General features: G+C 39.5%; 1 long non-coding RNA gene across 1 annotated transcript; it reads left to right on the top strand.

The window, feature by feature from the left end:
- The first annotated feature begins 791 nt into the window (after positions 1 to 791).
- Positions 792 to 14,568, top strand: LOC138878646 (uncharacterized). The gene is made up of 2 exons (XR_011402537.1): positions 792 to 938; positions 14,258 to 14,568. It is a non-coding gene; the product is annotated as an uncharacterized lncRNA (long non-coding RNA).
- Positions 14,569 to 15,657: the final 1,089 nt, after the last annotated feature.

The following is a 15,657-nucleotide window of genomic DNA, read 5'->3' as shown; positions in this document are numbered from 1 at the left end:
GCCACTAAATACTGCCACTGAATGATAGGTTAGGTTATACAATTCAATAGGTTCATTCTCTGTTCCCTATATATATATATATATATATATATATATATATATATATATATATATATATACCAAACAACAACAATCTCAGTGAAATCCCACAATTGGATCTAAGGAGGGTAAAGTGTACGTAGATTTAATTTACCTCTATCTAATGATAGTAGAGAGGTTGTTTCCGAAAAACTGGCTCAAAAGTAGTGAAAATGAAGCAATAAACAATAGCAACAATAGGTAATTAGACATAGGCGCAAATAAAAATACGTGCAACAACAGATCTAAGATATATATCCAACTAGCAAATACAAACAGCATGATATGTTCAATTCTCAACCAGATATTCTAGTTGCCCTAGCTAAAGGAAAATGCAGTCCTTATTAGAGAGAAAGCATTTTGTAGGACCAATAAGGTTTATAATAGAATGGTAAGTACTCTTTTATTCTGAAAATTTAATTCCTGAGTATAGAGTAGTCTTTGTTAGAGAATGTTGTACTTCAATGTGGAAATTCTTGGCCGAATCTAGATTTACTTGGCCCAATACTGATACCGAATACATGTGAAAAAAACCCAACATTCTGTAGGTTCTTTAGTAAGTTGAGTCTAAAAAACTATCTCTATATCTAGCTACCAATTTCTGGTATTCCATTAATGTAATATTCAATCTTCGCCCACAAGAACTTCAGATGATGATGCTATAAATAGAGGCAAAGTGTTCATTAGTTTCCTCATCCTTATCACAACTAAAAGTAAACTCCTTACAATGTTTTCAAGCAAGGACAAAAAAATGGAATTAAATCCATTTATACTTATTGTTTTGGCTATTTTACTTGTGATAACATCTGAGGTTGCAGTTAGGGAGTTGGCTGAGAGCCCCACCAATTCTATGGACAAAGGTGAGATTTCTTCATTTTTAGACAATCGACCTATTCTCTTCCTACATGCAAAATATTGTTAAGTACTCCCTTCGTCTCATTTTATTCGATAGATTTTGACTGGACAAAAAGTTTAAAAACTAAAGAAACAGTTTTGAAATTTATGTTCTAAAACAAGTCATATTCTCGTATATGCGGTTGTAAATCATCTTAATAGGGATCGTTTGGTTTGAAGACAAGTTATACTAGAATTAGTTATGTTCGGCTTAGTTATACTGGAATTATTAGACCGGGACTAATATTTGTTGATTGTTTGGTATTTTGTGTTAATCTTGGGATTGCCAATTTTATTGTTTTATCCTAGGATTACTATTCCACCCTCTAGTAAGTATAAGTTATTCCGGTATTATTTTTAATCATGGGATAACTTATCCCAGGATTAGTAACCAAACAAGGAATAAAGTTATATAAAAAATTTATAGCATGATAATTTTTAATTATATCAAACGATCCCTTAAAGATAAATGAAAATTCTAAAGTAAAATTATTTTTAAATTAAAAAGATATCATACTTTCTGCACAAACAAAATTAAAAAGAATATGCATCACATAAATTGGGACTAAGCATTACATTTCAAGTCTATCATCATAATAAGGATTCAGGTTTCAATTCTTCTCGTTTTTTTCGGTGCGTGTGTGTTTTTCTCTCTCAACAAAATTGATGTTTCTGCTCGAAACTTTTACTATTCAACTTTTAAACATGTATCTTCTCATGGTTATACGTTATGAATTTGGTTTATTTTATATTGGATTTAAGTTATACACACTGATAATGTAAAAGAGAATTATACTATCACTGCAATTTTACCTAACCTTCATGTTTCACGAATTAATTATGTGTTACCTTGATATTAGTTGGCTCTTCTATTTTTTTTAATAGTCGTAATTATGGACTCGATTTATTTTGCATTTGCTTCTATTTTAACAACTCGAGTACTCTAAAAGGAATAAAAACATCACGGCAGAATATATAAGTGGACCTTTAAACTTGGCTTTTTTTTGTCACTTGAACACCTAAACATAGAGTTGTTCTCATCAGGCACTTTAACTAAACCCCTTATGTGCCAATTACACACTTTCAAGACCATCCGAGAAAAACTTTTAAATAAATAACACGACTGTATTAGAGTTGTCTCTAACACCTTAAATTTAATTATTAAACTTTTTCATGTAATTAAAATACTTCACCTTATAGAATTAACCCCAAAACAAATTGAAACTTATTTTCATAAAATGAAAAACCTGACCGTCGGTTTTGGCGACTTTGTGCCCTAAAAAGCTCACTGAAATTTCCTCTGTTCAACTTCATCTCACTTCTTCTTGTCTCGATTTCACTGAAATATCATGTTATTCTCTCTACTTCTCGTCTAAGTTGGTGCTTTTCATGTCGATTGTCATGGGTTTCCATTATGTTTTCACTATCGACTCGTGGTGGTGCCGACAAATTGGAGCTCAGATATTAAGTTTCTCTTAGGTAACTGTATCCCTTTTTTGGCTTTTCATTCAGGATAATTTCTATGTCTGATTTCATAGTAACTTGTCTTCACTATGTGGGGGATATCAATGACCATGTACCTTGTAACATGCCAAATTAGGGAGAGGAGTAACTTTGTAATTTCAATTATTAGTTACAGATATTAAATAGAATTTCGTACTTTAAAACTGCTTGTAAGTTTCTTTTCTGGATCATGAAATAGATTTACTGTCTCCTCTCATTCTCCTTTTCTCTCTTATACAATTCTATTGCAAATTATGTTTAAGAACTTTTCTTTGTTGTGAGTTCTTTAGGAATTGAAAAAGCTGAACTCTTCTTCTCTGAAACACTGTTAAGTGGTTACAATTTGGCATCAGAGCCAGCCACTCCTTGGAATCAAATCATGGGTGATGGTGCAAAATTGTAACGACCCGATCGGTCGTTTTGAGCTCTCGTGCGTCGTTCAGCAGTCTGAGGCCATGAGCAACTTCATTTCAGGTATTATGACTTGTACGCAGGGTCGGAATTGAATTTCACGAAATTCAGAGTTGATTTGGAAAGAGAATTCTCATTTCGGAAGCTTAAAGTGGAAGGAATTAACTACCTTGGAATCAGGATCTGAAGGTTCCAGCAGGTTTGTATGATGATTTCGGACTTGGGCGTATGCCCGGATCAGATTTTGGATGACCCGGGAGCGTTTTGGCGCCTATTGTGGAAGTTAGCATTTTGGAAGAAATTTCATAAGTTTGGCTTGAAGTGAATATCTGTGTTATCAATGTCCGTTTGGGATTCCAAGTCTGGGAGTAGCTCCGTATGGTGATTCTAGAGTTGAAGCGCGATCGTAGGTGAATTCGGAGGTCTGTAGGTCATTTTGAAGTCATTTGGCTAAAGATAGAAATTTGAAGGTTTTTGAGAAGTTTGACCGGAAGTGGACTTTTTGATATCGGGGTCGGATTCCGATTTCGGAGGTTGGAGTAGGTCCGTAATGTCAAATATGACTTGTGTGCAAAATTTGGAGTCAATCGGACGTGATTTGATAGGTTTAAACATCGAAAGTTGAACTTTGAAATTCTAAAGTTCATAAAGCTTGTATTGGAGGCCGATTCATGATTTTAGCATTGTTTGATGTGATTTGAGGCCTCGAGCAAGTCCGTAACGTTTTTTGGGATTGGTTGGTAGGATTGGTTGGGGTCTCAGGGGCCTCGGGTGGATTCCGGGTGGTTAACGGATCAAAATCGGAGTTTGAAGAAGGGCTGAGATTGCTGGTTGCTGGTGTAACCACACCTGCGAGTCTAGGACCGCAGGTGCGGAGCTGTAGAAGCGGCCCTAGGGTCACAGATGCAGTATGGGCGGAAGAGAGTTGGGACCGCAGATGCGGTCGTTTGGCCGTCGATGCGGGACCGCATCTGCGGAAGAAGAAGCGCAGAAGCGGAAATGAGGTGGCCTGGAAAGGGTCGCAGATACTGTAGTATGGACGCACCTGCGGAACCGCAGAAGCGGTTATTTAACCACATGTGCAGAAAGTGTTGAGGTAGTGAGGGTGTTAAAATCGGGGGTTTTGGCCATTTTGCTCCATTTTACTCTTGTTGGGGCGATTTTTGGGAGAGCTTCAAGTGGGATTTTCATCAACAACGATAAGGTAAGCTAATCCCATCCAACTTGAGTTAAATACATCGATTATGTATGGATTTAGCATGTAAATTGGTAGAAATATAGGGTTTTGGTAGAAAGACCTAGAATTTATATTCTTGGAATTTAACCACGATTTTGGGTATGGAATTAAGAGAAAATCATATATTTGAGTTCGTGAGTTCATGGGTAAACTTTATCTTCGAAAAAATTCGGAATCCGGGCACGTGGGCCCGAGGTCATTTTTGTCAACTTTTCAATCGGGGTTAGGAATTGTTATAAATTGGATTATAATGAGTAGCTTAGCATATATTAATGGATTTGTATAATCATTGGCTAGTTGTGGAGCATTGTGCGTCGATTTAAGTCTCGGAGGAGCGTGGAATGTCGGTTATGGATCTCCGGAGCAAGGTAAGTCTCTTTTCTAACCTTGTAAGAGGAAATTATCCTCATAGGTGAGTTAACTGGTTATGTGCTCCTATTTGTGGGGGCTACGTACGCACGAGGTGACGAGAGTCCATGCGTAGCTACTATTGTGCTATTGTCCGGGTAGTCTAGGACCCAAAAGCATCCTATACTTGGATTAATTGTAAACTTATTAACAGCTTGAATTGCTTAAATCACATTGAATTAGTAAATGAATTTCTAAAAGGATTAAACTTCTTTTCTTAGATTGTTAAAAGAGAATTGGCTTTTATTTGGATTAATGTTCCTCGAAAATCCTTAATAGGTTGTTTGAGCATGTATTTCGATATGTGTTTGCGTCGTATGTATGATTCGCGAGCAGGGTATTTGTTTATTTTATGTTGACCGCGTTGCAGGATAGTTCGCGAGCGGGGTAATAGATGCATCTATGATTCGAGCCGTTCGACCCTCGGCAGTGCACAGTTTTCATTTCTGTTGAAGCGAGTCGTACGTCCTAGGCATGATTTGCGCATGCTTGTATTGTTAGCCTTGAGATTATTTGAGATTGATATTTGCTCTCCCCGACTTGAGATAATTGAAAACTATTGGATTATGAATCCAGAGATTTTTAATATAAAAAGGATATATTATTAATGCGAATAATCGAGGATTTATTAAGAATGATAGTAATTTCAAGTAAGTCATGAACAGGTGAAAGCTTCATTATTGGACCACTAGTAAGTGTCTAAGTCGACCTCTCGTCTCTACTTCTTCGAGATTAGACGGGATACTCATTGGGTACACGTTGTTTTGTACTCATACTACACTTTTGTGCATTTTTGTTGCACAGGCACATGCGTCTCTAGTGGCCTATTGGGCGTGACAACATGGTTGACACGGAGACTTAGGTGAGCTGCACTTCTCGAGGCGACCCGCCACCAGCAGAGTCTCTTTCAGTTTTCTGTATATTTTTTCTGTCCATTATTGTATTCCGGACGGTTGTGGTATTACATTATTTCCTAGAAATTGCTCATGCACTTGTGACACCGGGTTCTGGGAGGATTTTTGGATTATTCAATATTAAGTTTGTTAAAGACTTCATGGTTATTTATGTAAATTTCATTATTCGTTGTTTAATGTATAAAGAAAAGATTTTAAATAAATACTAAAATTGGAATTTAATTAAGTATTTTGGTTGGCTTGCCTGACAACGGTGTCTGGCGCCATCACGACTCTTAGTGGAATTTGGGTCGTGACAACATGGTATCAGAGCACTAGGTTCCCTTAGGTCTCACGAGTCATGAGCAAGTCTAGTAGAGTCTCGCAGATCGGTACGGAGACATCTGTACTTATCTTTGGGAGGTTGTAGGGCTGTTAGGAGTACTTCCCTTCTTGATTCCTCATCGTGCGATTTGATTCCTTAAGGCTTATGCCCTTGTTTTCCTTCCTACTCAATCTTATGCGACGTAAACCGCTAGTTATAAATCGAGAATTTAAGGATTTGTAATGGTACTACGAATATGGTGTGGGGCGTTTCTCCCTGCAGGGTTGTTTGAGCTAATATCGTCGCTTAAGGAAGGATATTCTATTGTTTCAGCTCAGTAGCGGTACTTGTGAGAGATCTGAGGCTAGGCGCAAGTTGCCATGATTCCTATGAACGATTGTTCTGCGGTGTTGTTATGATGGTAGGATGTTTGCCTACGTGTCGGGGCAGTGAATGGCTTGAGATGAGGTTTACTCAGTGCACGATCCAGAGATTCGATATTTTATTCCTGGCAGGGGAAAGGAAACCAGACTAAGAACGTTCCGATTTGGGTCGATAGAGTAACGAGACTTGGTATTTGCGAGTGTGGTGGAGTTTTCTTTCTATGATGAGGCATCGTTGTCCTTATGGAATGTACTAGGTCCGCCGGTGATGTGAACTTCTGCAATTCGCCCTTTGTGTAGAATATTGTGAAATGGTACTGGAGAGACGACTGTTAGATATCGCGGGGTGCGGTGGTTCAGGATTGAATCAGTGTCTTAATATCGACGGTTCGAGAAAGATGATCCTCGGAAGGGTTTAAAAGTGAGTAGCGGTCTATTGGTTCAAACACTACCAAGTTAAATTTCGGTCTAAGGCAATAACTAAGCAGCAAAGCATGAGGAAGGACATATGGGAAATGTCAAGCGATGGTTAAAATTCCTAGAAGACCAGGTATAAGGAGCGAAGGTCGAGTAGTCGATTAAAGGGGTGAGTTCCACCAAAGTGGGAGAGTGGCGGAGTTGCATATGGGCTTGGCGGTAGGATGACCATACGCCTTGAGGAGAGTTTGGAATGAATTGGGTATTTTAGATATTGGTGATTGGTGCCTGCGGATTTGATATGGAGCAGAGGCTATTATGCGGCAGGAGGCTTGATATAACGGAAAGAAGTTGCTTGAAATGAAGAAGGATGTTGTCGCACACTTAAGCGATGTCCACGAGGAGTGAATGGACTTGTGCAGCTAGAGAGTGAGCTCGGACTCAGGATGGGTTATTGATGTCGTAGTGAGTGTACCCCGTGCAGCATCGTTGGGAGATGTTGGAAAGTGATTTCCACAGGTGGGTTATTCCCTATGAGCAGGTTAGCGGTTGCGTGGTTAGCGAGGCTTCTGCGAAGAATTCTATTGGTTATTCAGCAAAGAGATCGGTTGTGCGAATGTGGTTGATGATTTAGAGTATAAGAAGGGGTTTTACAAAAGGATTCCGAGAATTTTGGCGGTTGATTGCGCAAGGTTATGGCAATAAAAGATTAAGAATCTTGGTAAATTCCAGAGTTGTGTAATTGTGTCTTCGAACTAAGTGGGACAGTCCCACCGCCTATGATTGGGTTGCATGGTAACTACTTGCGAGGTTTTCGGTTATTATCATATTGATGGGTTATTTCAATTACGGGAAAAGACAATAAGTGGTTGCTCTAAGCAGGAAATTGTTAAAGGGGTGTTATGGTTGTCCTTGTTGGCTCATGTTCAGACTTGAGGGAAGGATTCAGGATTTGTGATTTGTATAGATGCGGGTTCTAAGGGAAGTGATTCTGCCAGGTGTTTCGTCGAGAGGGTGTTCATGTGCTAGAAGATTCATGGAATTGATTATATTCGGGTCCAAGTCAGAGCGGGTGGCTCTTAACAATGGTCTTAGTGAATTCAAAGGTTAAAGTATGGTGCCTGATGATTTCGAGCCTATATGTACAGTTAAGAATCAAGCTTTGTAGTAGCTTATGAGACGAGGCCCAGAATGTTCTATGATGTTTTGGCGTGCAGTGTAGCATTTGGAAGGAAAATGAGAAAAAGGCTTTGGATTCGTATAAGGATTAGCAGAATGGTCATATCAGTTGAGGGTGCGAATGTGCGCATAAGGAAGGTATGAAATGGTTTGTGGGATATTAGACAGCATGGTCTCGTGATTCATGGTCACTCGGGATGAGTAGAGATGGGGTGTACTATGTGTTGTATGGTGTTATGATTATTTCTAAGGCAATCAGGGTAAATTGAAAGAGGATAGATTGGTTAGCCATAGTTGAATTGGCATATTGTTGGATGTGATCAGTTCCTTCAGCGTGATCGAGTTATGCAAGTGATTTGTGATGGTACATGTGAGGCTTGTCGGTCGCCGTAATTGATTTTATTTAGAAGTATTTCACTGTTATGGCCTGTTATATGTAGGCAGATCCCGAAAGGGCTATGGTGGCTTGGACCACTACCTAGATATTTGCACATTCCACAACTATGAGAATTCACTTGTATGTTGTTATGGTTCTCCTGAAGTGAGTTAAGTGAAAAGTTTTTTTATATGATGAAGTGTTAATCTATTGGTGGTTCAGGAGTTATGATGAAATTCTTGTACTATCACATATTGTCTTGTTAGGTGCAGTGAGCGGCATGGAAATTTGAAAGTGAGTATCAAGATTATGATTTAGTTTTGACAAGGATGTCATGAGCTCGGATGAGTAGGAAAGGGATTTGAATGTTTAGAGTAAGCTGGCATTGTCTTCAACGTCACCTGAGATCGGTGTTTCATGAAAATGTCTTGCATCCTGGTTAAGGATTCTTGATCTCTTTTCAGCATTAGTACGACCGGTGGTTTGGATGTTCAGACCTGTTATCTGTTACGGAAGGTTGTGGGAGCATCCCCCACGGGAAGGTTATATAAGTGTGGCATGTAGCCACTGGATTGATAGAAGAGTTAAACTAAGCATGAAGATTTTAGTGATGCCGTTAATTTGAGAATTGGTGCCTGGAGGGCACTCGGTTATTGGGTTGTGGATTGTGGAGGATTACTCCAGTTATGATGGTTATTATTGTGTGTTATGAGGAAAAGGGGGTTATTATGGACCCAAGAAGGATTATGGACCTAGTTCGGTACGATCCGGATCTACTTAAGGTCTGTGGATGAATTTAAATGTGAATATGGGCCGTATATCAGGCCGAATGTGTTCATTTCAGCATAGCGCTCCTTATGGAGGAGTATTCAGATGTGGATGTTATTTCGTCGTTAGCTATTCCATGCAATGATGCATTACGTCGTGTGAGTTGAGAGACGACTTGGTAAATTGCTTATGTGTTAAGTTTCCACATTGAGATGATGTTATTCGAGCAAAATGGCTCTTGAGATTCAAATCATATATCGCACCTCAGTTGTGCTTGAGTTTCGTAGCTTATAGCGCGATATGTCCCCTCAGGGATGGTATTATGCACTTAGCGTGCTCGTGACCGAATTTTGGTATTTTATTGTAATGAGCAATTTAGCTCGATGTACATCTCCTTATGTGAGTTCTACGTATAGATCGGGTGGCACGCCTCTATGGGTATGTTATTTGGATCAGGTGGCACGCCGCCATGGTTGTGTTGTGTGGATCGGGTGGCACGCCGCCATGGTTACGTTGTTCGATTGGGTTGTGTGCCGCAACAGTGTGATGTTCAATACAACTCCCCATATCTAATTTTATGTGTATGTTTCTTATTTTCTGAGGAAAGTTCATATTAGTTGTGTGTCCGCGTCGCATGTATGATTCGCGAGTGGGGTGTCTGTTTAGTATGTTGACCGCGTCGCATGTATGATCCGCGAGCGTGGCAACTGAATTTCCTTTCAGAGTTCGTTTTCCTTTTGTACCGCACTCTAATTAGTAGCCTATTGGAACATTGTGACATCATATGAGACTTTTGATCATGTCCGGGACGGCTTATTGCCTGAACATTTGGTACTAGGTGAGACGAGATTATTGGATTTAAGATCAGTGCAATCTGATTACATGGAATATATTAAGAAGCAAAGATTATTATTTGGTTCAGAATAAGGTGAGGGTTCTTGTCAGGAGTATAGACCCAATGATTTGTTGATTCGGCAGCTGGTTATGAATTTCTACGCCTATCTTCCATCGTGGCAGTATTGAAAGAGTTAGAGTAAGAACTATGTATATCCTGAGGTGCGTTGTGAGCATCAGATTGTGGTCCTGTGAGTAAGATGGTACAAGGGGTGAATTCAGCTAAAGTATACAGTCGTGTGTTGGTACTGCATGTAGTCATTGTTATGGTGAGCGTATGTTGGAAGCAGGTATGACATAGAATTTCGGATGTTGGAATTGGGCTCTAATGCTTATTTGCTTGAATGAAAGAGAATATCTCAGAATTTATCGAGTTAATGTGCTCAACTGGGTTGTGGTAGCACGAGAAGGTGCATGAGGGGTTAAACAGTGAATTCAGACTACTTCAGTGTAGTTCTCAGCACGTTCGACGACGAACGTATGTTTAAGTGGGAGGAAATGTAACGACCCGACCGGTTGTTTTGAGCTCTCACGCGTCGTTCAGCAGTCTGAGGCCATGATCAACTTCATTTCATATGACTTGTACGCAGGGTCGAAATTGAATTTCGGGAAGTTCAAAGTTGATTTGGAAAGAGAATTCTCATTTCGAAAGCTTAAAGTGGAAGGAATTAACTAATATTGGATTTCAGAGTAAACGACCTCGGAATCGGGATCTGAAGGTTCCAGTAGGTTCGTATGATGATTTCGGACATGGGCATATGCCCGGATCGGATTTTGGATGACCCGGGAGCGTTTTAGCGCCTATTGTGGAAGTTAGCATTTTGGAAGAAATTTCATAAGTTTGGCTTGAAGTGCATATCTGTGTTATCAATGTTCGTTTGGGATTTCGAGTCTAGGAGTAGCTCCGTATGGTGATTCTGGAGTTGAGAGCGCGATCGGAGGTGAATTCGGAGGTCCGTAGGTCATTTTGAAGTCATTTGGCTAAAGATAGAAATTTGAAGGTTTTTGAGAAGTTTGACCGGAAGTGGACTTTTTGATATCGGAGTCGGATTCCGATTCCAGAAGTTGGAGTAGGTTTGTAATGTCAAATATGACTTGTGTGCAAAATTTGGGGTCAATCGGACGTGATTTGATAGGTTTAAACATCGAAAGTCGAAGTTTGAAATTCTAAAGTTAATAAAGCTTGGATTGGAGGTTGATTCATGATTTTAGCGTTGCTTGATATGATTTGAGGCCTCGAGCAAGTCTGTAATGTGTTTTGGGACTAGTTGGTATGATTGGTTGGAGTCCTGGGGGCCTCGGGTGGATTCCGGGTGGTTAACGGATCGAATTTGGAGTTTGAAGAAGGGCTGAGATTGCTGGTTGCTGGTGTAACCACACCTGCGAGTCTAGGACCGCAGGTGCGGAGCCGCAGAAGCGGCCCTAGGGTCGCAGATGCGGTATGGGCGGAAGAGAGTTGGGACTGTAGATGCGGTCGTTTGGCCGCAGATGCGGGACCACATCTGCGGAAGAAGAAGTGCATAAGCGAAAATGGGGAGGCTTGGAAAGGGCCTCAGATGCGGTAGTATGGACGCACCTGCGGAACCACAGAAGCGGTCGTTTAACCACATGTGCGGAAAGTGCTGAGGCAGTGAGGGTGTTAAAATTGGGGGTTTTGGCCATTTTGCTCCATTTTACTCTGTGAGCACGTGATTTTTGCTTCACGAAAACTACTCCAAAAGAAATAAAAAATAAAACAAATTTCATCTGTGTACAAGTTTGAGAATTTGCGTGACATTTTGGTAATTATGTCATCCGTAAATGTTTACCTTTGTTGTGATTAATTAAAAAATACAAAAATACAAAAATACATGTTGCATGCACATTTAAGATTCAATTGTATATTTTTGAATTAATTAAGCCATTTTAAAAGAAAAATCACAAAATATGCATTTAGTTGCATTTTATCATTTATGTGTGCCTTTGTGTAATTTTATTTATTTTTTTAATTAAATGTTTGACCTTGTGTGTTAATTGTTGTTAAAGGTTTAACATTGTCATAGGCTAATTTTATTTTTACAAATTATTTTAGAATTTTTATTAATTGTTAATTAAAAGTAGAAAAAGAATAAGAGTTGAAAATAATAAGGATACTCGGTTTGGGCTAAAAATCCAAATAGAAATCAGGCCCAAATCGATACATTGGCTCAGTCCACATGACCGGGTCTCTCATAAGTCCAAACGACGCCGTATTAAGCGTCTTAGATCCCAGCCATCCATCTCCATGAATCCAACGGCTCAGGATCACATCCCTTACCCGTTCCCTGTACCTGACCCATCACCCGTTCGAACCGACCCCCTACTTAAACTAAACGACACCGTATTGGTTAACTCCCTTAATCCTGGCCATTGATCTTGATTTATCTAACGGCCGGGATTCAATCCCCTTCGTGGTATATATTCCCAAATCTCTACCCAGCCCCCCAAACCAAACCCCCCTTCATCATCGTCTCTCTCAGAGACGAGCCTAACCAGCAAACCCTAGCCACCGCCATTGAACCCCTAAGCTCGAAACCCGGCGGCAACGATGCCGGTGACCGCCAAATTAACACCCTAGGACCATCTAGCCACCCTGAATCCAAATCCACAAACCGTGTGACTCGAATCAGCCCCTAGCTTCTCGAATCTTCAATCGAAGATTCGAGCCAAGAGTCAACCCACGCCAAACCATCCCAAATTGATACCTAACACTCCACTGACCCCCCTTAGGCCTAAACCAACGAAGGTTGGGTTCGAATCTAACCAGAAACCCTCGAATCCCAAAAACACCCGTGTGAACCCTAGAAGTCCAAAAGTTGGTGGTTTGTCCAAATCAACAAAGGATTGGGGTCTAATAGACTTTAATCGAGGTGTTCTCAGTTGAGAACACTTCGATCAAAGTCCGTCCGACCTCAAATGATCGAGTCTGGTTCAAGCCTGGGTCGTTTTGTTTTTGAGCTTCCAAGATAAGTTTCTCTTTCCCTTCTGTTCTTTTTGAATTCTATTTGTGTTTGTTAGCATGTCTAGTTAATTTGTTGATTTTTCTGTTATTTTCTTTCAATTCTCTTCGTCTTCATAAGACCTCTTATTTGGTCGACTCTTCTTCTGACCATTGTTAAATACATGTGGTAAGATACGTATTCGATTTGATTAATATCGTCGAGTGGTTGATTCATGTAGGTTCCCTATTTTGTGCAAAGCCGCTGAAATCATTTGTTGGCCTATTTAGTCTTATTTGTTTATCGATTAATTGTTATATGTTATAGCTAGTATAGTTGATTGCGTAAGTGTCGTCGATTGATTTTTCATGCTTGGATGCTAGAAAGCCTGTTCCATTTTTCAATAGGGTTCCTACCCTGTTTCTCTGTTCTAGTGTTGTGATTAAGGACCAACCTGCTAATTGTTTGAACATGTGACTGATCCTCATATCTGCTTGCGTTATCAACTCAGTCCCTTTGATTGATGCCCCTCTTGTTGATTTGGTCTAGTTTCCTGCATTGAATCTGTGTGAGTTGGTATTAGGATGTTGGTTTATATCCATAAATGAGCAATTAGGAGATAGTTAGAAATCAGTTTTAGTGAGTTGTTGAGTTTGAACTTTTATAGGTTTAAACTTCAGACTTCTAAAACTTAGGGTAATACAGTAATAATCAGTGGATTCAGGGTTAATTTGGGGTGTCAAAGTCTGACAAATGTTTAGTATTAGTGGGCTGTCAATAGGGTATTAAAATACCTTTAAACTGATACATTGTTTAAGAATAGTGGGGAACAAGATTTAATGGCATGGGGAGTTTGATTAAAATAAGTTAAAATACCCATAACTTTGATTAAAAAAAGGAGAAAAACATGCGGTATGGGGGCTGTCAGGAATATCATGGGCATTTTCTGATTAGTTTTAGCATGTTTAAGGGGTATGGGCAGAGTTAAGGTATCAAGGCAGCCTGGTGCTTGCATACTTTGCCTATAAATAGGCTCATTTGGAACAAAGTAAGGGGTTGAACACTAAGATTTCAGAATTTAAAAAGCAAAAAGCTGGGCTGGTTTTTTCTGATCTTGAGAGAGAAAAGAAAAACAAGAGTGTTAAGGCTGGTTGATCCTCATATAGGCTAAGCTTTACATCAAAGAACTTCAGCTTGTCTTTGCCTTTGAGTGTTTAACAAAAATCAGAAATCACTGTTTCTTGCACCTGTCTGTGTTCTGTTGGTACTGCTGGATTTCAGCTTGTTAGTCCCTAGTTTTCTATTGGTTAAGCTTTGTTTCATTGGGATTCATTTGGGTATTGCTATTTGGTTTCTTGTGGTTACTAATGGGTATTCTTAAGTTTGCTGCTGGTTTTCAATCTGCTACTGGGTTACCTGTTATTGGTTTTACTGATTGTATTGTTGGTTGTTGCTGAACCTACTGTTGCTGTTGCCGTGTGTTTACTGCTGCACTACTGATCTTCCTCTCCTTCTTTGCTTTTCCAAATATCAGGTACACAATTGATTTGCTGAACCTTGTAAGTCTGAAATTTGAGGCATGAATATGAAATGAAGAACTGAAGTTTTAACATTTAGCTTTGTATATTCTGAAATTTTATGTTGTGTAATATAGTAGTTAGTTTCATCTGTTAAAAGCATGTAGTAGCTTTGCTAAGTACAACTGAGTATCGAGCAGTAGTAGTGGATAGACTGCCCTGCATGTTAGTTAAAAGAGCCAATAATGTAGTGGTAGCATTCTAATATTTCAGTTTATTTCTTTACAAAGCATGTTTCAAATACGTATAAAGACTTTAGGTTAATTAATCAGGAGTTTAAACTGTTTTAGTTAGCAGACTTGTTTATTTAGAGTCATAAAAGGGTTTTTTGTAGTGGTTGATTCCATTTCTGCCTTATTGTGAATACCAAAAAGTGTAAAAGTAAGTAGCAGGCCAGACGCTAAAATAGAAATGGCCCAGGTCCAGTTCTGCGCCCGGTATGCTGGGCCTGGGCCCAAAACTGTTCTGCCCCCATGTTCCCGTCTATCTTCGATGTTAACTATTTAGGTTGGAAACTTTTCAATAATAACTCTCAAGCATGTAAATAAATTAGGTATTTCTTTTCTTTTATTCTAGAGACAAACGAAATAGGAAACGTAGTCGCTTTAGGATATCCTCAAAATAAATGAGTTGCGCCTCGCCGAAATAAATCACAAACTGTGAGGTCCTCATAAATGTAGATATTGACTCTTTAGATTTCGGGAAGGGCCGTTTAGCAAATTTCACGGCCTTCTAAAAAATAATAACGCGTGAGCATTTTTAGATGCATATCTAATAATGTTATCGTCCCTAAACTCGGGTGTGCATTTCATGAGACCCAAATCCATATCCCAAAACGTCGAATCGGATGTGTTCAGGATTGCGGGTTCATTTCATGCGGCGCAATCCAAAGACATGTCTCAGACGACGTTCAATTTTCTTTAATAAATTGAATAAAAGCGGTTAAAAGTTAAAATCGGCACATAAGTTACAACATGTAAAAAATCAGATAAATAAGCTAAACATGACAGTTGAGAGACCGTGCTAGAACCACGGAACTCGGGAATGCCTAACACCTTCTCCCGGGTTAACAAAATTCCTTATCCAGATTTCTGGTTCGCGGACTGTTAAACAGAGTCATTATCTTCCTTGATTCGGGATTCAACCGGTGACTTGGGACACCATAAACCTCCCAAGTGGCGACTCTGAATTTTAATAATAAATCCCGTTTTGATTGTCCTTTAATTGGAAAAACTCCCTTACGCCCCTCGCGGGGCGGTAAAAAGGAGGTGTGACATACTCTTGTTGGGGCGATTTTTTGAAGAGCTTCAAGGGATTTTCATCAACAACGATAAGGTAAGCTAATCCCATCCAACTT

This window comes from Nicotiana sylvestris, chromosome 1, assembly GCF_000393655.2.
Source record: "Nicotiana sylvestris chromosome 1, ASM39365v2, whole genome shotgun sequence".
In the NCBI taxonomy this organism is placed as follows: domain Eukaryota; kingdom Viridiplantae; phylum Streptophyta; class Magnoliopsida; order Solanales; family Solanaceae; genus Nicotiana; species Nicotiana sylvestris.
This window is presented reverse-complemented; position numbering and strand designations above follow the sequence as displayed.